Below are 23,988 nucleotides of genomic sequence, written 5' to 3'. Positions count from 1 at the left end.
ATGTACAAGAATATAACTACTATAATACTGCCCCCTATGTACAAGAATATAACTACTATAATACTGCCCCCTATGTACAAGAATATAACTACTATAATACTGCCCCTATGTACAGGAATATAACTACTATAATACTGCCCCCTATGTACAAGAATATAACTATTATAATACTGCCCCCTATGTACAAGAATATAACTACTATAATACTGCCCCCTATGTACAAGAATATAACTACTATAATACTGCCCCCTATGTACAAGAATATAACTACTATAATACTGCTCCCTATGTACAAGAATATAACTACTATAATACTGCCCCCTATGTACAAGAATATAACTACTATAATACTGCCCCCTTGCTGAGAGGTTGTGTGCAGTGTGAGCTCCTGAGTCTCCTGATGTCTGGAGCGAGCCCAGGGCGGGGCCACCCTGGGTGGGGAGATTCCCCAAGCAAGGCCCAGGCTTCCAGGCCTACACCGGGAGAAAACTCCCATACAATTTCTACAAGGGATGGAAATCCCAGAGTCGTTTGTAAGGAAGAAAGTCAACAGAATATGGTTGTTGAAAAGAAGACACAAGAAAAGAAAGTGAGTGAAGTAATGATGGAAGTGAGTCCCAGGGCCGGCCAGCATGGAGCAGCACAGGTGGTGAGTGCAGGACGAGCAGCAGGTGCACAGCCCCCCACTCCTGCACCCAGACAGAGAAGAACATCCCTGGAGAGACAAACTCTGCAAGAGAACTTACTGCAGAAGGATGTGGTGTCCAGCATGGCCTGCACAGGCCGCACAAGATCTACAGCTAAGCCGCTGAGTGTCCCTGCACAGTGTGAACAGGCCTCAAGCTCTGCCACTGCAGACAGAAAGACTGGAGCTGCAAAGGAGACGGGTGCTCCTAGACCACCTGGAGCAGCACCCCGACCAGCACAGCAGGGGAAGGAGACCGTGCGAGCGCCTGAGCTGAGGCTAGCAGAGGAGATCCCAGGACTGGTAAGGAGGATGGGGGAGCTTAGCCACCATAAGGAAATGCTGCAGATGCAGATAGACTGTATGTATAACCTGAAAACTGCACATCCAGAGAGTAAGAGACTGTATGATACCAAGCTGCACTCACTGAGCATAGAGCTGGCACAGGTGGTGAGGGACATGGACTGTGTTCTGGAGAAGATGGGACCCCTGGCTGAGACATATCAGAATAGGGAGCGCTTCTCACAGCAGAGGCAGAGCTGTGACCCCAGACCCAAGATCCCAGATGCGCCCCGTGTTACAACACCTGTACTGAAACCTGCTAGTTTCTCCTTCCAAAAGGGACAGTCGCAGGATCAGCCGCAGACCTCTGCAGCAGTCACTGAGAAGGAGCACGAGGATGTGGTACAACAAGTCCCAGCAGTGACTGCGCAGCAGCAAGACAAAGCATTTTCCTCTGTGTGTCAGACTGATGCACTGTCCCAGGAGATCTGTGCTGCTGTGACCGAGACTGGGGGACATTCTGATGAACCTGAGGGGTTGGGGGATGGAGGGGACCCTCAGTCTGTCTGGGATATGCAACCATCTAATAATAGCATAGAGGTGGATGGGGCGCAGGGGGTTGTACAGGATGATGTATGTGATTTCCCCCCTCTAACATCAAGCCCCCCAAATAAGTCAGATCCCCCTAGATCAGACCCTCCCCCTAATAGCCAGAGTGAACCCCGTCATGAACCTCCCAGAAATGCCTGGAGCCGCGGCGCTCCCTCCTTTACCTCCAGTGCACAATACTCCGGGCAGGCGTTTAAGAGGAGGAACGTGGTGCGCTTTAAGAACAGAGGCGCAAAGGAAGATCTCCCAGATAGGAGGTTTGTGGTGCGGGATCTCCTGTGCCGCCAGATGGGGTTCACGCCTGATGACATCCTGGCAGTCATCAACCTTCCAGACAGACAGGGCTATGATGTCAGCTTTAAGCTCATGTCTAGTCTGGACAGGTTCTGGGATAAACTCCCCCGGTTCGGGGACACCGATGGCTGGTGTAAGTTCACGTTTGTCCCCATATCCAGGCCAGGTACTGTGGTGGTTAATGTCATCTTCTGGAACGAGTCTGTTCCCCCTCAGGATATTCTGGTGTGGCTCAGGCGCCATTGTGATCTTGTGTCAGACCTCACCAAGAATAGAGACGCCGACGGTATCTGGACTGGAGGGTGGAAGGTTCTGGTGAAGTTACGCCAGTATAATAACATCACCCTGCACCTCCCCAACAGCTTCTTCATAGGCAGAGAGAAAGGCGTCTGCTTCTATCCCGGGCAGCCGAGAAAGTGTTTTAGATGCGGTAAGATCGGTCACGTGGCCAAAGTATGCACAGTAGTAAAGTGCAACCTGTGTGGGGAGGTCGGCCATCTCAGTGCCACCTGTGAGATGGTCAGATGTAACCTCTGCGGAGAGATGGGCCACCCGCACAAGGATTGCCCGGAGGCCTGGCATAACATCGATTTCTCTAATGACGAGATAGTACAGGAGGCAGACGCCTTAGAGGAGGAGGCCTTGGTGTCAGGTCTAATACTAACTAGGCAGGAGGTACAGCAGGGGTCAGGTGATACTGCGCCAGAACCTCAGAGAGCAGTCCGCACTCAGCAGAATATGGAGGTTGTCACTCAGGACCAGCCTCAGGCAGCAGCCTCTATAACATCTACTACCGAATATGAGGAGTCCAAAAAGAACAAAAGAAAGAAAAAAGACAAATCCACCCGTAAGCCTGAGACAGAGTATGGTGCAGGGTCTAAGACCATGAAAAAAGCCAGTGGTGATGCCGGGGTCATGGTCCTTTCCAATAGATATGATGTCTTATCAGAGTCAGATGGAGATTTTGAGCGTGAGTTAGAACGCATCGATAATGAGTGTGACGGGGATACAGAAGACCCTCCGACAAAAAAGAAGCCCCCTTCTTCTGAAGCTGGAGACCCCCTGTCAGACATGGAGACTGGTGGTAGGCAGAGGGAATCTGACTCTGACTCATGATGATGGGGGTCGCTGCTCTGTTTTTCTTTTTCCTTATGATGGCTGGATTCTCTCTAAGAGTTGCTTCTAGCAATGTTAACAGCATTAAAGTAAGAAGGACCAGACACGCTGTATATGACCACCTGAGATATCTGGACGCTGATGTTATCTTCCTGCAGGAGACCCGTCTGACCACCTTAGGGCATCTCCGTGAGGCTGAGCGTGAGTGGCGGTCTGGTCCTTCTTACTGGTCACTGGCTGTGGAGCCGTACGCCGGGGTCGCTATACTGTTTAACACTACAGACGTGACGGTGCACAGGCTGACGGAGGTCGCTATGGGGAGGTGCCTGGTGCTAGAGGTGACCATCCATGGTAGGCGGCTCCGGCTGATCAACATCTATGGCCCACAGACAGTGACAGAGAGAATCCAGCTGTTCAATGAGGTGAAACAATATCTATTTACCTCAATCCCTGTAGTAATGGCGGGTGATTTCAATGTTACCATGACATCAGGTGACAGGTCCTCGGGCAGAGCAGTGGTCAGAGACTCCAAAGTCCTACAGAACATCGTATCACAGGCCCATTTATGTGATGTGTTTACCCTGGGTGGCAGGAAACCCAAGTACACCTACACATGTGCTGACAGGAGCAGTAGGATAGATATGGCGTTTGTGAGTCCCTCAGAGACTGTTAGTGGGATGAGCGAGAGAGTTGTCCCATATTCTGATCACCTGGCGTTATTTTTTTGTATGGGAGCCTCTAACCGCTTGGACATTGGTCGGGGGTTATGGAGGCTCAATTCTAGCATCCTGGATGATGTCTGTGTCCAGAATTGTGTTCACTCCCTTTTTCAGGACCAGCTCCAGAGAGTAGACTTCTATGACAACATATCTGACTGGTGGGAGAACGTCAAGGAGGAGATTCGGTCCCTCTTGAAGAGACTGTCAGTGAAGAAGGGTAAGAGTAAGTACAGCCAGTATCTCAAGCTGCGGAAAGAATTGGAGTCACTGTATTCGGCGGGAGGGGGGGACAAACAAAAGATAGACCGACTGAAATCTGAAATTAAGCAGTATCAGTACAGCCGCTACACGTCTCTTGTTGTAGAACGGGATTACGGGACTCTGGGGGTTCCAGATCCATATGAAAATTGCCGGGAACGTGTGGCAAAAAAATCGATCACAGGTCTCACTGACTCCCAGGGAGTTTTACAGGAATCTCGGGAGGGTATCCTGGGGGTGGTGAGATCCTACTATGCTGAGTTATTTCAGAAGAAGGTTTTGGATGAAGAGAAAATGGCTCAATTCTTGGAGGCAACTCCAGGTCCTGACACTAAAGATTTGGACTTTTCTCCTTTGACAGCAGGAATAACAGAGGAGGAGGTTAAAGAGGCCATTGATAAGTTACATCTGAAGAAGGCACCAGGTCCTGATGGTATAACATGTGAATTTTATAAGAAGTTCAGAGACCTCTTAGCCCCGATCCTTGTGGATGTATTTACAAATTGTCTAGAAAATCACCTGATGCCTCCATCCATGAGAGTGTCCTCCCTTATTCTGCTGTCCAAAGGTAAGGAGCCTAGTGACATCAAGAACTGGAGGCCGATCGCCCTCTTGAATGTTGACCGGAAGATTTTGGCAAAAATTCTGTTTTCTAGGTTAGTCTGTTTGTCCCCGGCACTGTTGGCAGGCTCTCAGTACGGCACAGTAAGAGGGCGGAACATCTCTGGAGCAGTCATCTCGATAAGGGAGATGTTTGAGAGATGTAAAGCTCTGAGGTGTGGGAGATATGTTGTAGGTCTGGACCAGGCTAAAGCCTTTGACAGGGTTGATCACGATTATCTATGGGCAACTTTGTCAAAGTACGGTATTCCGGGACAATTTATAGATTGCCTGAGAACTTTATATAGAGAGGCGAAGAGCTTTCCTCTGATCAATGGTTGGCAGGGGGACACTTTTGAAGTAGAGGCAGGGGTGCGACAGGGCTGCCCCCTGAGTCCACTGCTGTATGTGTTTGCCATAGATTTGTTTCTGCGATCACTGCAGCGGTGTGATTTTCAGGGGGTGCCGGTCCCCCATTGCTTGCCTTTGAAGGTAGTCGCCTACGCGGATGATGTGACTGTGGTGATATCTGAACCTCGTGAGGTGGAGATGTTGTCTGCAGCCATCAGAAGTTACTCAGAGGCCTCCGGGTCTCTGGTCAACCTTGAGAAGAGTCAAGCTTTCTGGACATTGGATACTGCTCCTGGCTTTGATCTGCCACAGTTCGCCAAGGCTTCCACCCAGATTAAGATCCTTGGGGTGAAATTTGGGAGGGAAGATAATGCCAAACTAAATTGGGAAGAGAAGTTGGATACCGGAAATGCAAAGGTTCAGCGATGGAAGAACTGGAGGCTGACCTATAGAGAAAGGGTTACTCTGATGAAGACTTACCTGGTCCCTGTCTTCCTTTACGTCTCTGTCGTCTTTCCTTTGCCAGAATCTTTCTCCGCTAGGCTCTTTAGCCTGTTCTTCCAGCTTTTATGGGGGAACAGGTTGAACCCAGTAAAAAGAGGGATCACCTACCTGCAGAGGAGAGAGGGTGGACTGGATATGTTAAATCCAAGGGTATTTTTTGACTCCATGTTTCTGAAAGTTAATTTTGGAAGCTTGGACTCAAATAATGGTCTCATGTGGGTAAGTAGTGTCAGGGACTGGATATTGCCTTTTGCAGAGTCTTGGGTGCGAGGCGGCAGTCTCAAGAGGGGCCGATGGACTCCTGGCTTCCTCCCCCAGTATCTGGAGTATGGTCTCAGGTGTGTGAAAAAGTGGAGAATAGATAAGACATATCTGGAGAGTAAGACCAGGAAGGACCTTTATATGAGTGTCTGTAGGACCTTTTATACTTTACAGCCAGCTCTGAGGGACTGCACAACGGCCACATTGCAGAAAAGTCTGAAGCTCCTCAATAGTCCTAGGCTTCCTGCAAAACTATTCGACATTGCTTGGCTATCACTGCACGGGAAGCTTTTTGTTAGGGGTAATTTAAAGTTTTTAAGTGTCTCAGACCGTATGTGCCCCTTGGGTTGTCAGCAGGAGGAGACGATGCAGCACTTCATAACCGAGTGCCAGGGAGGGAGGCGGATATGGCAGGAGGTGTCCCGCAGGCTTAGGATACCAAGACTGCAGTCTCTGACCTACCCTGATGTAATCTATGGGGTGACACCACAGGCAGCCGGCATCGACAGGGGGACCATGTACCTCATCATCACGGTAACTAAATACTACCACTGGCACACCAGGACCAGAGTGTCCGTCCATAATGAGTCCTTCCAGCCCATGACTGCAGTCACACAGATACTATCAGAGCTGAGGTGGATCCAATCATTAGAGTTCAGGAAAAAGAGCCAGAATGTTCAGTTATGGAGGAACATAAATCTACAGTGATGGATTATATGTCATGGAATTCGGTTTATTTATTTTTTTTTCCTTATTACCAGTGATGGACTTTTTAATTTGAAGTTACTCTAAATTCATTATTTTGCTGATGTGTTTAATCTCTGTTAAATAATTGTTTTATTTTTCATTCTGACAAGAATGTATTGTAAATTTTTGTTTGTTTTTACTAATAAAAATTGCCCCCTATGTACAAGAATATAACTACTATAATACTGCCCCCTATGTACAGGAATATAACTACTATAATACTGCACCCTATGTACAGGAATATAACTATTATAATACTGCCCCCTATGTACAAGAATATAACTACTATAATACTGCCCCCTATGTACAGGAATATAACTACTATAATACTGCCTCCTATGTACAAGAATATAACTACTATAATACTGCCCCCTATGTACAGGAATATAACTACTATAATACTGCCCCCTATGTACAGGAATATAACTACTATAATACTGCCTCCTATGTACAAGAATATAACTACTATAATACTGCCCCCTATGTACAAGAATATAACTACTATAATACTGCCCCCTATGTACAAGAATATAACTACTATAATACTGCCCCCTATGTACAGGAATATAACTACTATAATACTGCCCCCTATGTACAAGAATATAACTACTATAATACTGCCCCCTATGTACAAGAATATAACTACTATAATACTGCCCCCTATGTACAAGAATATAACTACTATAATACTGCCCCCTATGTACAAGAATATAACTACTATAATACTGCCCCTTATGTACAAGAATATAACTACTATAATACTAGCCCCTATGTACAAGAATATAACTACTATAATACTGCCCCCTATGTACAGGAATATAACTACTATAATACTAGCCCCTATGTACAAGAATATAACTACTATAATACTGCCCCCTATGTACAGGAATATAACTACTATAATACTGCCCCCTATGTATAAGAATATAACTACTATAATACTGCCCCTTATGTACAAGAATATAACTAGTATAATACTGCCCCTATGAACAGGGATATAACTACTATAATACTGCTCCCTATGTACAAGAATATAACTACTATAATACTGCCCCCTATGTACAAGAATATAACTACTATAATACTGCCCCTTATGTACAAGAATATAACTACTATAATACTGCCCCCTATGTATAAGAATATAACTACTATAATACTGCCCCTTATGTACAAGAATATAACTAGTATAATACTGCCCCTATGAACAGGGATATAACTACTATAATACTGCTCCCTATGTACAAGAATATAACTACTATAATACTGCCCCCTATGTACAAGAATATAACTACTATAATACTGCCCCTTATGTACAAGAATATAACTACTATAATACTGCCCCCTATGTATAAGAATATAACTACTATAATACTGCCCCCTATGTATAAGAATATAACTACTATAATACTGCCCCTTATGTACAAGAATATAACTAGTATAATACTGCCCCTATGAACAGGGATATAACTACTATAATACTGCTCCCTATGTACAGGAATATAACTACTATAATACTGCTTCCTATGTACAAGAATATAACTACTATAATACTGCTCCCTATGTACAAGAATATAACTACTATAATACTGCCCCCTATGTACAGGAATATAACTACTATAATACTGCCTCCTATGTACAGGAATATAACTACTATAATACTGTCCCCAGTAAGTTATATTAGATTTTTTTGCTTTCTCTGGTAGATATTTCCATGGACCATGTGCTAAGTAGATAATTTGATTTCCCCTCTCTGTGTCCTCTCCTCCTGTCCATGCCCCCTCCCCCTCTGGTGTTGCTTATCTTTCCATGGATGCCGTGCACAATCACTGGTTGCCGGGTGATGTCACATTGTGCAGGATACAGAGGATTATTTGGAGACTGTTCTCTTCTCTCCTCAGACTCATGTGGTGACAGGTTACTGTAGGGTGCGGTAATTGAGCGCTATCTGCTCACACTGGTCATATATACATCACCCTAATACATATGTACATATGGTCTATTTATCAGGAGCAGCACCCAGCACCCACACCTATCTGCTGATATCAGCCACCAGAACTAGAGCCAACACAGTATACAGCAGCAGAAGCAGACAGCGCCATTCGTTATGTAGTGTTCACATCAGATTACTCCAGCTCAGAATCTACCCCTATATAATATACATTACTATTTGCTCCGCCATCGTATACTGTATCTTCTATACGTCAGGCAGCAGATATCAGCTGGTAAATGGAGGTCCCCACTGATCTGATATTGGTGATTGCCAGCCAGGGTTAGAGACTCGAGTACTATTCTTGAATTGAGCTGTCAATGGAATTTGCGTTTTAAAGATGCAGATGCCATTGACAGAAAATGCAACGTAGCCCGGAGATGTCTCCTGCACACGTCACACTCTGACCCTGCATGTCTCCTCCATCCCGACTATCCTTCTAGTCATGAAGAGGACGGGATAGGTGAGTACTGAATTTTTTATTTTTTACATAGCAGGGGTGAATAAAGGTTTAATACATTGGAGGGGCAGTGACTATTACATATAGAAGGGTCATGTGACTAATAGAATCGGAGGGGCTCTGTGGTCCAGTGATTATTACTCTCAGAGGGGTCTTGTGCTCTATTATCTAAGCCAGGGGTCTCAAACTCGCGGCCCGCGGGACAACATTTTGCGGCCCCCACCTGGATGGAGAGGGCTCACGGGCTGAGCCCTCTCCATAGCCGGTAAGTCTTTGCTGCATATTGCAGCAAAGGCTTACTGGTAACACCCGCGATCGGTGCTAGCACCGATCGCGGGTGTTTTTACAGCGTGGGCTGCCGGCAAAGCTGCCGACAGCCTCAAACAGATAGCGGCGCATGGGCGCCGCCATCTTACCTGGGATCGCCGCTCCCCGTGACGTCATCGGGGGGCGGCGATCCGTCTCCATGGTAGCCTCGGGTCTTCCCGAGGCCATTTCGTTTTAACCCCTTCATTACAATGTGCTGATAGCACATTGTAATGAATGAGGAGGAAAATCCCCTTATACTGCCATACTGTAGTATGGCAGTATATGGTAGGATCGATCAGACAACCTAGGGTTAAAGAACCCTAGGGAGTCTGAAAAATAGTATAAATAAAAATAAAAAAAAGTTTTTAAAAAAAAAATTAGAATAAAAAAAAATTAAATTTCAAATCACCCCCCTTTCCCTAGAACTGACATAAATATAAATAAACAGTAAAAATCATAAACACATTAGGTATCGCCGCGTCCGAAAATGCCCGATCTATCAAAATATAATAACGTTTTTTACAATGCGTTTTACCCCGTTACGGAAAATAGCGCCCAAAGTCGAAAATGGCACTTTTTTGCCATTTTGAAAAATATAAAAAAATCTATAAAAAGTGATCAAAAGGTCGTACAGTCCTAAAAATGATATCATTGAACATATTATCAAATTTCGCACTGAGCCCCTGACTGGGCTCAGTGCGGTAGGAGCTTGGGACCCCTCGGTGCACAGGACGCGTTCATAGAGAAAACACGTCTCCCAGCTCGGGGCTTTCCTTGCGCTGGGAGACGCCATGACATTTGAATCTGAATAATGATATTTTGTAAGCGCATTTTGTGTGGAAAACTTGATGCGGCCCAGCCTTACCCAGAATCTACCTCCAACGGCCCCCAGGTAAATTGAGTTTGAGACCCCTGATCTAAGCAATGACCCGGTGACTATTAACTACAGAAGGATCCTGTGACACTTGGGTACAGAAGGGCTCTGTGACTATTGACTAAAGAAGGGCTATGACTATTGGCTACTGAGGGAGCACCATTGCTATAGTGGCTACTCTGGGAGCACTGTTTCTATAGTGGCTACTGTGGGGGCACCAAAAAGTGGACCACTTTGTCCACTTACAACATTTTTTGGAGTGCTGGTTTTTGTCTATTGTTATTTTTGGCGGTTCCCTTAGCTCGGGCTCATCTAGCGTGCACCCACCTGCACATCATTCAACACTGTGCTGCTTGGACTTTCATATTGTAGTTAGATACATAAAAAAGAGAAAGTTATGAAAGAGATTCCATCCTCAATAATCAAGAAATTATGGAATTTTTCTATATACAAAATAGCTGATAGTCAATGATACATAGAACATTCTGTCTGTTCTATAGAGATTTAGGAGACGGCACAAGGGTAACAGGGGAGAGATGGAGATTATTAGCACTTTCTTCGCACTAATCCCAGAGGGCGCAGGCGGCACAGGACCTGGACATGACAATATCCGCAGCTGAGAGAAACCATTTAGCACTTCCAGACATTACCAAAACAAGAGAGAGCATGCCCCGGCAGAGCGGCACCGGGGGGGTGTGGGTGACGATAGCCCAATGTGTCACCACTTACCCCGCTGATGTCTCTGCATAGCAGGGTCGTCTCATGGAAAGTCACATCCAGAATTAAAGGGCATCAGTACAAGGAAACCAAATAGATAAGTAGATATCTCCCAAATCTGTTTCAATAGATGGATATCTTGTTTAGAAATATTGGGCTGTATAGTTTAAAATTAGGAGTGGAGGGGTGGGGGTGGGGTGAATGTTCAGATAGCTCTACCAGAAGTAAACTGGTCAAACATACCCACTACCCCTCCATTCCTATTAGGTCATCTGGACACTGGGAAGGGGTCACCAGTGGTCAGAATACATCCCATACTCTGTCATTTCACTTCACTACCCTAAACCATCTTATCCTCTCCCTTCCTTAGACCACCAGAGGTGTTGAAATTACCCTCTCCTCTTAGACCTCCAGAGGTGTTGACGTAAGCCTCTCCTCCTAGGCCACCAGAGTTGGTCATATTATCCTATCCTTCCTTAGACCACCAGAGGTGGTGACGTTACCTTCTCCTCTTAGACCACCAGCAGTGGTGACATTATCCCTTACCTTTCTAAGACCACCAGAGCTGGTGACTATACCCTCCCCTTCCTTAGACCACCAGAGATGGTAACATTACCCTCTCCTCCTAGACCACCAGAGGTGGTGACATTATCCTCTCCTCCTGACCCCTAGAGGTGGTGGCATTATCCACACCCTTCCTTAGACCACTCCACACCCTCTCCTCCTTGACCATCAGAGGTGGTGATATTATCCTTTCCCTTCCTTAGACCACCAGAGCTGGTGACATTGCCCTCAAGTCCTAGACCATCAGAGGTGGTGGCATTATCCTCTACCTTCCTTAGACCCTGAGAGGTGGTGACATTACCCTCTCCTCCCAGACCACCAGAGGTGGTGACATTATCCTCTCCTCCTAGACCACCAGAGGTGGTGACATTATCCTCTCCTCCTAGGCCACCAGAGGTGGTGACATTATCCTCTCCTCCTAGGCCACCAGAGGTGGTGACATTATCCTCTCCCTTCCTTAGACCACCAGAGGTGGTGACATTATCCTCTCCTCCTAGACCACCAGAGGTGGTGACATTATCCTCTCCTCCTAGACCACCAGAGGTGGTGACATTATCTTCTCCTCCTAGACTACCAGAGGTGGTGACATTATCCTCTCCTCCTAGACCACCAGAGGTGGTGACATTATCCTCTCCTCCAAGACCACCAGAGATGGTAACATTACCCTCTCCTCCTAGACCACCAGAGATGGTGACATTATCCTCTCCTCCTAGACCACCAGAGGTGGTGACATTATCCTCTCCTCCTGACCCCTAGAGGTGGTGACATTATCCTCTCCTCCTAGACCACTAGAGGTGGTGACATTATCTTCTCCTCCTAGACCACCAGAGGTGGTGACATTATCCTCTCCTCCTAGACCACTAGAGGTGGTGACATTATCCTCTCCTCCTAGACCACCAGAGGTGGTGGCATTATCCTCTCCTCCTAGACCACCAGAGGTGGTGGCATTATCCTCTCCTCCTAGACCACTAGAGGTGGTGACATTATCCTCTCCTCCTAGACCACCAGAGGTGGTGACATTACCCTCTCCTCCCAGACCACCAGAGGTGGTGACATTATCCTCTCCTCCTAGACCACTAGAGGTGGTGGCATTATCCTCTCCTCCTAGACCACTAGAGGTGGTGACATTATCCTCTCCTCCTAGACCACCAGAGGTGGTGACATTACCCTCTCCTCCCAGACCACCAGAGGTGGTGACATTATCCTCTCCTCCTAGACCACCAGAGGTGGTGACATTATCCTCTCCTCCTAGACCACCAGAGGTGGTGGCATTATCCTCTCCTCCTAGACCACTAGAGGTGGTGACATTATCCTCTCCTCCTAGACCACCAGAGGTGGTGACATTACCCTCTCCTCCCAGACCACCAGAGGTGGTGACATTATCCTCTCCTCCTAGACCACTAGAGGTGGTGGCATTATCCTCTCCTCCTAGACCACTAGAGGTGGTGACATTATCCTCTCCTCCTAGACCACCAGAGGTGGTGACATTACCCTCTCCTCCCAGACCACCAGAGGTGGTGACATTATCCATCTCCTCCTAGACCCCTAGAGGTGGTGACATTATCCTCTCCTCCTAGACCACTAGAGGTGGTGACATTATCCTCTCCTCCTAGACCACCAGAGGTGGTGACATTACCCTCTCCTCCCAGACCACCAGAGGTGGTGACATTATCCTCTCCTCCTAGACCACTAGAGGTGGTGACATTATCCTCTCCTCCTAGACCACTAGAGGTGGTGGCATTATCCTCTCCTCCTAGACCACTAGAGGTGGTGACATTATCCTCTCCTCCTAGACCACCAGAGGTGGTGACATTACCCTCTCCTCCCAGACCACCAGAGGTGGTGACATTATCCATCTCCTCCTAGACCCCTAGAGGTGGTGACATTATCCTCTCCTCCTAGACCACTAGAGGTGGTGACATTATCCTCTCCTCCTAGACCACCAGAGGTGGTGACATTACCCTCTCCTCCCAGACCACCAGAGGTGGTGACATTATCCTCTCCTCCTAGACCACTAGAGGTGGTGGCATTATCCTCTCCTCCTAGACCACTAGAGGTGGTGACATTATCCTCTCCTCCTAGACCACCAGAGGTGGTGACATTACCCTCTCCTCCCAGACCACCAGAGGTGGTGACATTATCCATCTCCTCCTAGACCCCTAGAGGTGGTGACATTATCCTCTCCTCCTAGACCACTAGAGGTGGTGACATTATCCTCTCCTCCTGACCCCTAGAGGTGGTGACATTATCCTCTCCTCCTAGACCACTAGAGGTGGTGACATTATCCTCTCCCTTCCTTAGACCACCAGGGTCATCATTAGTCTTCAGTGCCTCTTATAGTCCTCTATGAGATAGTGATTGTTATCTTCCACCTAATCCTGCAGCATCACAATGGATATTTCTTCAGATCCGCCATCATGTTCCTGATATCTCTGGAGTGACTGCGTTCCTGCCTGACATACATCTCGCCGGTCATAGGTCACACTTAATGAATTGACAGCTGAAGGCAGGAGCGTGGTGGTAATATAAATTGGCTGTGAGATGACAGATTAGGCAGGTTATCTGCCCCTTGTTGATGGAGGTTTATAGCCGCTGCTGCTCGTTGTTCTGTGGAGTCAATTACAATGTGGGATTATTACCTGCCCATTAATCACCTGCCAGATGCTGGGAATAAAGCCGAGCCGCAGACTCTGTGTAATGTTATATCGTAGAAGTGGAGAATATGCAGGGCTAGGATGAGGCATTTTGGTTGCCCTAGGCAGACACACAAAATGACCCCCCCCCCATGATATTGTAGAAAAATGCTGAAGAATCAGAAACGATCTGAGAGGGAAAATTAATTGTCATTTATTGTAGTCCCAGTATATAAGTAGCCCAGCACACTACCTAGAGTATATATATATACATATATATATATATATATATATATATATATATATATATATATAAAATAGAGCCCAGCACATGTCCCCTGTATATAGGTAGCCCAGCACATTTCCCCTGTATTTAGGTAGCCCAGAACACTGTCCCCAAAATGTACATAAACCAGCACATGCCCCCCCTATATATAGGTAGCCCAGCACACTGCCCAAAGCATATAGGTAACCGAGCACATACCCCCAGTATATAGGTAACCCAGCACATACCCCCAGTACATAGGTAGCCCGGGACATGCCCCTAGTATATAGGTAGTTGAGCACATGTCCCCAGTATAAAGGTAACCCAGCACATAACCCAAGCATATAGGTAGCCTGGAAGACACCCCTAGTATATAGGTAGTCCAGCACATGTCCCCAGTATATTGGTAGCCCATCACATACCCCTAATACATAGACAGCCCAGCACATGCCCATAGTATTTAAGTACTCCAGCACATGTCCCCCAGTATATAGGTAACCTAGCATATTTTTATCACAATTACTTAGTCATATGTGTTCATTGTTTGGTACTCCACAGTATTATTTTAGGCAGATTTATTTTACACTGTCAGTCACAGTTTTGTTTTCATAGTATGGAAACTATTGTATCGCAGTATAAGTTGTGTTTTGTGTAACAGTTATGAAAATGACATCGGCAATACTCCTGTGTGTAAACGATGGCACTTCTTTGTCACCAAATGGTGGCATCATTGGTCGTAGTATTGAACTGCCAGGGGAGGGGGAGAGCAGCCGTCTGAACTAATAATATAAGAGGGGGCGTGTCTTAGACCACCTCCGTATCCCTGTAGTCACAGGTCATAGCTCTGACCTTAAGAGACCTGAACAATCAGCAAGATCTGAGGAGGACACATGGCAGATAACATCCCCTGTAGGCACTGACTTAGCTGATTTTCTCACTGAACAGATGTTTTCACACTATTTTATGATTTTGAGTGACACTTTTATATTTTACATGCAATTACTACATCCACATTGTGCGGCATTAATGTTTATTTCTAGTTATATGACATTATTATCTGGTTACTACCTAACAATTCCCTACAGTATTTAACCCACTTGGGATAGTTCAGCATTATTTAGTTACTCCTTGTCCTCTGTGCTGTAGCTTTTTTACTCTGCATTACCCAATTCAAAAAAATAAAAAGAGGTCTCACCATATATCTTCTCCTGGGGCGTTGGAAGACCTTAATCCAGCCCGGATGTGCTATGTCATGTTGTATTACAGTGTACTATATTATACATTAATTTCCAAAGACACAAGAGATTCTCTCCTCCAAATGTAATATCATGTATGTACACAGTGACTGCACCAGCAGCAGAATAGTGAGTGCAGCTCTGGAGTATAATACATGATGTAACTCAGGATCATTACAGGATAAGTAATGTCATGTATGTACACAGTGACTGCACCAGCAGCAGAATAGTGAGTGCAGCTTTGGAGTATAATACATGATGTAACTCAGGATCATTACAGGATAAGTAATGTCATGTATGTACACAGTGACTGCACCAGCAGCAGATAGTGAGAGCAGCTCTGGAGGCGGTTACCTCGTTAGAGGAGGGTGTGGCTGTGTGTGAAGCTGCTCTGTGCTTGTGCTCCTGGAGGATCCATCTACCTACCCAGGGCCTGCTCTCTCCTCTCCCAGGGAGGGAGTTAGGTTCCTGGGGATGAGCGAGGGAGCCGACTCCCAGGCTCCTGCTTCCCGGGCCAGGCCGGCGGGGGGCAGGAGAGGACAGCAACCGGCCAGCGCTATGGAGGACTCAGGGGTGAGACGTTCCACCAGGAGTCGTAGTAATACGGCTCCTACTCCCCCTGAGTCCAATGTGAAGCAACACCGTAAGAAGCCGGACGTCCATGATGGTGCGGGTGAGAGCGGTCCTTCCGGGGCTGGAGCCATGAAGCGGAGTGCTCACAGAGGTAAGGCTGACCATGCGGGGGGAGGCTGGGCGGTGCAGGGGCCCCGGGAGTCTTTGTCCACCTATGCCTCCCGGGTCCAGAGCCACCTCTGTGAGTACGAAGAGGCGACCAAGACCATCAGGAGGCTCCGGGAGGAGCTGCGATGTGCCCGCGCCAGGGCGAACACGGCGCCTAAGAAGCGCAAGACGGAGATATGTTGTGAAATTAACAAACTTAAAGCGGATATTGATAAACTGCTGAAAAGAAAAAACTTTATTTGCAACAACAGCGGACCATTTAAAGAAAAACTTTTAAATGATGACCGATTTGCTCAGATGGCTGATAACAGAGAGCAAAGGCTGATGGGGTTGCAGCCTGCGAGCCAGGTGGTGGAGGAGGATGATGATGATAACGAGCAGCAGTTCCCACCTGGCGGCCTGCAGGAAGATCAGCAGGCCTCGTGCAGTGGGCCCCCTGCAGGACAGCCAGCAGTAACACCTCGCTCGGGGGAGGACAGTGACACCGGCAGCCAGGGAGGGGCGCTCATGGCAGAGATCCGGCTGCTCGAGTCCCCAGTGCGCATGCAGAACTTTTCGTTTGGTGATGAACTCCCAGAGGAAGCCGCTGGGGGGAGCAGCCGGAGGAAGGCGAAGAAGACCAGGCCCAAGCAGCAAGAAGAGGTACGTTTCATCTTTACCCCCCTCCCTGTAAACCCCCCCGGGCAAAGCGCAGGGTCAGCTCACTGTGCAGGCCCTGCTACCCAAAGCCCCCCGAGTTCTGCTGTGGACCCGGTGCAAAGGTGCAGGGAGATTACAGGTGTGACATCTGATGTGGCGATGGGCTCCGTCTCTGTTTGTGGTAACAGTGGGGGAGCAGGGGAGGCATCGGCCGCAAGGCCGGACAGTCAGGGCGGCTTGGATGCGGCGATACCATCAAAATCCAGTGCTGTGGTGCGTCCCCCGGTGGGAGGGGGGGATAGCCCGGCACTGGTGGCAGCTTCCGGTGCCTCGGTGCCTCTTCGTGCCTCTTCATGCTGTCGCTGCTGATCACTTGGTTATGGGGCGGCGTCAGTGTGGAGGGGTCGCTGAGGCTGAGAGCTCCGGACCTCCCAGACAGAAGGTACTCTTTTGTGTCGGTGTTGGGGATAATGACAATTCTGTGCAGACCGGAGATCAGCGGCGCCTCACACCGGCTAAAGAGCAGCGGCGATTGTTACCAAGTCCCAGGAAAAGCAAAATAACATCTGCTACCGATGATGCGGAGGGCACAAGTGCGACAAGAGTTGGGCTCCCCTTTGGGCGATGCTCTGCGAGGGGACCCCCGTCCCTTGTGCCCGAAGATGCGGAGGTGGTCATGTCCCCTGATGTTGTTGCTGGTCCAGCCAGTGTGAATGGTGTCAATAATGTTGTGGTGGCTAGTGAGAATGGTGTCAGTAATGTCGTGGTGGATAATGTGAGTGGAGTGAGTGATGCAGAACCGTTACCAGTTATGGGAGTGAGTGATGGAGGGACTGGTGGTGCGGGTGGCATGGAGGTGGGTAGTGTTAATGTGGTGGGTGCAGGGGTTGGTCCGGTTGCTCCCCCAGTGGCGGCCCCTATTAAGAGCTATGCCAGTGTCGCTGCTGGGGAAGTAGGGTTCCATCATCCTCGTCTCTGGGCTCTGGGGACGGCTTTTTGCAACGGCGCCTCCTGCAGGCCTTACAGAAGGGAGAAAGGACGATCAATGTAGCGGGGCAGGAGGTTGATTTGTCGTTTTGGATAGAGAGGCACGGCCTGTCTGCCTTCCGAGAGCAAAGAGGCAGGGAGACACCATGGTCGCTCCCGACAACCGGGCCGGGTGCTAACCGTAGGAATGTGGTCCGTCTTCGGTGGCGTGGCAGTGATGTGTGTCCCCCTCGGGCACGGGTAGTTGAGCTGCTGCTGAAGATGGATTTCAAGGCGGCTGACATCTTTGCCTTGATCCATCCCTATGGTACATCTGAGTTTGATATCAGCTTTGTTCGGCCGGAGGGGCTTGAGCTCTTCTGGTCCAACTATGAGCTGAGATACAACGAGCCCGAGTGGCGGGACTTTGCTGTGCAAGCAGTGTCCCGCCAGAGCGAGGTCAAGAAAGTGACCGTTCTTACCCGTAACGAATCACTATCTTGCTTTGACATCATGAACTGGATGAATCGTTATGGAGAGGTACTGGGAGTACCTGAGAAAAATCGAGACGAGTATGGTATCTGGTCAGGGGCCTGGACCTTCATGGTGAAGTTGAGGCGTTCAGGTAACTCAGTCGCCCACATCCCTTCATCAGCCTTCCTGGGGAGGGATCGGATCCTGATCTTCTACCGGGGGCAGCCTAAGCTGTGTCACAGGTGCGGTGACCCCACACATTTCAGCGCAAACTGCACCGTGCAGAAGTGTGCGTTGTGTGGGGGTGTCGGCCATCTCGCTGCATCCTGTACACGGCAGATTAGGTGTAACCTGTGTGGTGATCTCGGTCACCCATACAGTCGTTGTCCTCTTTCCTTCGCTAATGCGGGCTCAGCCTCAGCGGATGAAAGCCATGAGGCTGAATCTGCTGGGGAGGGGACTAGCAGAGGCGGAGGAATGGAGGGGCCAGGGAAGAAAGACAGGAAAAAGACGCCTGCCCAGCTAAGGCGTCTAGAGAAGCGTCAACAGGAGAGAGAGCGGGGGGAGTCTCGGGCTGCTGGGACAACCTCTGGCGCTATCCTGGAGACCACACCTGTCGCTGAGGCCCCAGGGGATGATGTACTGGATGAGGAGGTCAGGAGGATCGAGAGAGAGGAAGGTGCCACGTCCTCAGACTCCTCCCATTATGAGAGTATGGACGAGGATAATAGGGCGTGGCTAGAGGAAAAGCGTAAGCGTGGCGCAATAAGGAGAAAAAGGGTAAAAAGAAGGGAGGTGTAAGATCTTCTCCCTCCCTGACTAAGGTACCCAAGGAAGGTGCAACCAACCCCCCGCTGGTCGAACTTTCAAATCGATTCCTGTCCCTGGATGGAGCCTCTCCTGCCGATGGAGGGGCTGAGGGTGAAGGGCCAGAGGTGGCGGAGCCTGCAGGGGGTGCCGAGTCTCCCCCTGGGGAGTCAGGGTCCTCAGAAGGGGAGACTGGCCCAGAGTCTGGAGACGAGGATGAGGGGGCAGGTCCTGGATCTGCCCCTGAAGCATCAGAGGTGCGGGAGATGGACACCACAATATGTCTAAAAAGGGGGTGTTCATTTCCCGAGGGTGGTGGTAAGATGGGTAAAAAGAAAGCCGTCTAACTCAATCACTCATGATGGCGGCACCCACTCCGTTGACGCTGGCGTCCATTAATGTCGCCAGCATTAAGTCTGATGCGGCTAGATTTGCGGCCTTTGATTTTCTTGGCCGTGTTGAAGCCGACATTTTATTTTTGCAGGAGACCAGGCTGCCAGATTTGGCGGCCGTGTTTAAAGCTAAGAGGGAATGGAGACACGGGCCTTCCTATTGGTCTCTTGCGGCCGAGCCGTATAGCGGAGTGGCGGTCCTTTTTACCGCACCGGTAGAATGCCGACGAGTTATTGAGTTAGAAATGGGGAGGTGCCTGATCCTGGATGTCCTCATGAAGGGACAAGAACTTCGCCTAATTAACATCTATGGTCCCCAGTCCAAGTGGGACAGGAAGTGTCTCTTTATGAGGATCAAGCCCTACCTTTTTACAAGTCGGCAGGTGGTCTTTGGAGGGGACTTCAATGCTGTCACGAGGTCCCAGGATAGGGGAGGTTCCAGAGACAAGCTGACTTATGATAACGTCGCTCTTAATAGCATAGCCAGTGAGGCTCGCCTGGTGGATGTCCACATCCGGCACACCCCAGGCCACGCGGGGTTCACCTATTATAGGGGTAGCTGCAGGTCTAGAATAGACAGGTTTTATTTAAAGGAGGAAGCCATCTCTTCAGCAGTGTCCGTTGTTGAGGTGGAGTTCTCCGACCACTGTTTAATTTTGTTTTCTCTGAATGTTACAGAGACCCCCCGGATGGGAAGAGGCTACTGGAAGCTCAATTCGTCTCTCCTGGAGGAAGCGGAGATCAGACAATCCTTTGAGGACTTTCTTCAGAGCCAGGTACCATTGCTGGGCCTTTGTAGCAGTAAGTCAGAGTGGTGGGAGATGCTCAAGAAAAGGGTGGCGAGATTCTTCCGCCAGCTCTCGAGCCTCAGGAGCCTGGACAGGTACCGCCTGTATCAGGGCCTGAGGAGGAAACTCGAGCATCTCGTCTCGACTGGAGGTAGTCGTGAGGACATCTCCAGAGTGAAATCCTTGCTGAAGAGGTGTCAGTACGATAGACACGCATCTTTGGTTTTTGAGAGGGATTACGGGAAATACCGCTCGCCCGACCCTTACAGAAACTGCAAGATGTCAGTGAATGGTAAAGTTGTCACGGGACTGGTTGACAGTACGGGATCCCTGAAAAGGTCCAGATCAGGGATCCTGGAGGTCGTCAGATCCTTCTACTCGCACCTCTTGGGCAGGAAGGATCTAGATCGGGATGTGATGTCGGCTTTCCTGGCTGAAACTGTCCCTGAGCCAGGAGTAGACCCCTCTCTTGATGTTTTGACAGAGATGATCAGGGAAGAGGAAGTCAGCCGGGCGATTGAAGGGCTCGCCCTCAAGAAATCGCCAGGTCCGGATGGCTTAACATCGGAGTTTTATAAGACCTTTAAGGACGCCTTGGTTCCCCTCTTGACTGAGGTATATAATGAGTGTCTTTCCTCGGGCGCTCTACCGAAGTCAATGAGGAGGTCTGCCCTGATCATTTTGTCAAAGGGTAAGGACCGATCTCGTGTTGAGAACTGGCGTCCCATAGCGCTTCTCAATACGGACAGAAAGGTTTTGGCAAAGGTGCTGTTTAATCGGCTGGTGCAGTTTGCACCCCGGCTCCTTTCGGGGACCCAGCACTGCTCTGTTCCAGGCCGCAGAACATTCAGTGCTGTGCTTTGTGTTCGGGAGGCAGTGGAGCAGGGCAGGGCTGGTAACTGGAAGGGGTACTTGCTGTCCTTGGATCAGGCAAAAGCGTTTGATCGGGTTAACCACGAGTACCTCTGGTCTGTCCTTCTGAGGTATGGCCTGCCGGGGGAGTTTGTCAATTGGCTAAAGGTTTTGTACGCAGGGGCAGAGAGTTTCCCGCTTGTGAACGGTTGGATTGGCCGCTCTTTTGAGGTTGGGTCTGGTGTTCGCCAGGGTTGTCCTCTGAGCCCACTTTTATACGTGTTCGCGATTGACCCATTCCTTAGGAGGGTTGATCGTGGGCCGTTGGTGGGAGTCGGGATGGATCGGGCAGCACCGGAAGCCACTCTTAGAGTGGTAGCGTATGCTGATGATGTCACCCTTTTCGTGTCCTCGGGAGGGGAGGCGCAATGGGTGATGTCAGAGGTTGACCGCTACTCAGAGGCTTCTGGGTCCAAGATCAACCGGGATAAGTGTGAGAGTCTCTGGCTGGGAGAGGGGGATCCAGGCTTTGATCTCCCGGACACTCTTCCAGGGCCCCAGGACTCTGCCAAAGTTCTCGGCATCGAATTCGGCCAGGGGGATTACCCCATGCAAAACTGGGACGGCAGGCTTAAGATCGCCGCTCAGAAGGTGGACCAGTGGAAGGGTTGGTCTTTGACCCTCAGGGAAAGGGTGAACCTGATTAAAACTTACCTGCTCCCGTTGCTGATTTATCTGGGCAGTGTGTGCATGTTGCCAGAACCCCTCTGGACTCGGGTCTACAGTCTGTTCTTCCAGCTGTTATGGGGGAATAGGCTGAACCTTATCAAGAGGGAGGTTACTTACCGCACGAGGAGACAAGGAGGGTTGTGTATGGTCAACCCTGTGGTGTTCCTAGTGAATACCTTTCTTAAGATCAATGTAGCAAACCTCTGGAAAGAGAGGGCTCCTCCGTGGGTATACTCCTGCAGGGGATGGTTTCGGCCTTTCTTCCAGGAATGGGAGACAGGAGGACAAGTGAAGGATCTTCGCACACCGCATGGGCATCTTCCGGCTTACGCTACCCCGGTTCTGAAGGTGATTCGCCGGTGGGGTCTGGGAATGTGGGAGATCAGGACCTTGTCGAGGAAAATCCTTGACAAAAGGGTTCTGTTGACCCATTTCCAGAAGCCTCTGGCCCTCAGGGATTGCCCAAGTCGGGATCTTGGGGTGGGTTTGAGTTTATTGAATTCCATCAGGATCCCCTTGAAGTTTTGGGACGTGACTTGGCGCTGCTTCCATGGAAAGCTGTGTGTGAGGGACAATCTGAAGTGTAGGAGCTCTGAGGAAAGGGGTTGTCCCCGGGAGGAGTGCGGTGGCCTGCTGGAGAGCATGGACCACTTCCTGCTTCAGTGCCCCTTTAACACAGAGGTGTACAACCGGGTGGGCGCTTCCATCCATTGGCCCGGGTTGGCCGGTCTCTCCTATGCGGAGTGGGCCTATGGAGCATTCAGAGGCCTGGGTGGCCGGGACCGATGCACGTTATTCCTAGTCAGTCTAGTGGTCAGGTACCACACGTGGAACAGAAAACCCAACACTTATATCTCCTGCAGAAAGTTGCCACAAATACAGGAAATGGTATATAATGTGGAACAAACGAACAATTACTGAACCAAAAAACAAAAATTCCACCACATTGTAGTCATGAAAAAGTAAAAAATCAATTTTATTATATTTTACATGTAAAAAACATACAAATATTTAGACATATGCTCAGGGGGTCATAACCCTGGCTAAACACGGCAGGGGTGTGAATAAGAAACATGTACAGTTTGTATTGTTCAAGTGAAATGCTCTATGTTAAGATATAATATGGGAAGGACCAAAGAAATTATCCAAATGCTGAAATTGTCACTGAAAAATGGAAACTGAATGTGTCAGACCTTACCCATGAAAACAGAAGCCCGTTGTGATTGGGTAAGACACATTTTATATACTGCTACCGGGTCAGCCTGCTCATCACCCCCAGATGAAGGCTTGACGGCTGAAACGTACGTCGGGGTCGGCGTGGGGCTTCTGTTTTCATGGGTAAGGTCTGACACATTCAGTTTCCATTTTTCAGTGACAATTTCAGCATTTGGATAATTTCTTTGGTCCTTCCCATATTATATCTTAACATAGAGCATTTCACTTGAACAATACAAACTGTACATGTTTCTTATTCACACCCCTGCCGTGTTTAGCCAGGGTTATGACCCCCTGAGCATATGTCTAAATATTTGTATGTTTTTTACATGTAAAATATAATAAAATTGATTTTTTACTTTTTCATGACTACAATGTGGTGGAATTTTTGTTTTTTGGTTCACCACACGTGGAACGCACGGTGTTTAGTATCGACGCAGCGTAAAATCCTCCCGGTGGATGAGGTGGTTAGGAACATTGTGGGTGACCTGGTGAAGGTGCGCTCTCTGGAGTATGAGAGGCTGGGCACGGGGAGGGCCTCTCTCCTTTGGAGGGGGTTCTCCTTTAGTGTCCCTTAGTCTGTCATCTCCACTCCTGGTGTTGGGCTGATGCTGCACAGTAGATTTTTGTTTTGTATCTGAGCATGTAGTGATGTTGGGCTTGCAGGCGCCGAACCTGGGCTTTATGTGGTTTGTATTTATGTTGTTCAGGTTTTATTTGTATTCTGTTTTCTTTATGTTATGTTGTAATCAGTGTATATATTGTATATAGTGGGGTTTGGGACATAGTGTTAGGTTGGGAGGGGGGTGATGGTGGTGGGATTTTGGGATTTATGAACTGACCTTGGACTCTATGACCCTGGGCACTGGTCTGGACTACTTAACGCAAACTTTGGACGTTAGACCAGTGTCTGGG

General features: G+C 48.7%; 1 protein-coding gene across 2 annotated transcripts in view; it reads left to right on the top strand.

Moving 5' to 3' along the window:
• KCNJ6 (potassium inwardly rectifying channel subfamily J member 6) overlaps positions 1-23,988 on the top strand; it is a 195,006-nt gene that overhangs the window by 114,586 nt on the left and 56,432 nt on the right. The window contains exon 1 of one of the 2 annotated variants that reach the window (XM_072138757.1): positions 8,326-8,876. The exons of the other annotated variant lie outside the window; for it this stretch is intronic. The gene's annotated coding sequence lies outside the window, so the exon portion shown is untranslated. Of the gene's footprint in view, positions 1-8,325; positions 8,877-23,988 lie in introns of those variants that run through there. 2 annotated transcript variants of the gene reach the window in all.

Source organism: Engystomops pustulosus, chromosome 2 (genome assembly GCF_040894005.1).
Source record: "Engystomops pustulosus chromosome 2, aEngPut4.maternal, whole genome shotgun sequence".
NCBI lineage: Eukaryota > Metazoa > Chordata > Amphibia > Anura > Leptodactylidae > Engystomops > Engystomops pustulosus.
Note: the sequence above shows the minus strand (reverse complement) of the source record. Positions and strands in the feature narration are given on the sequence as shown.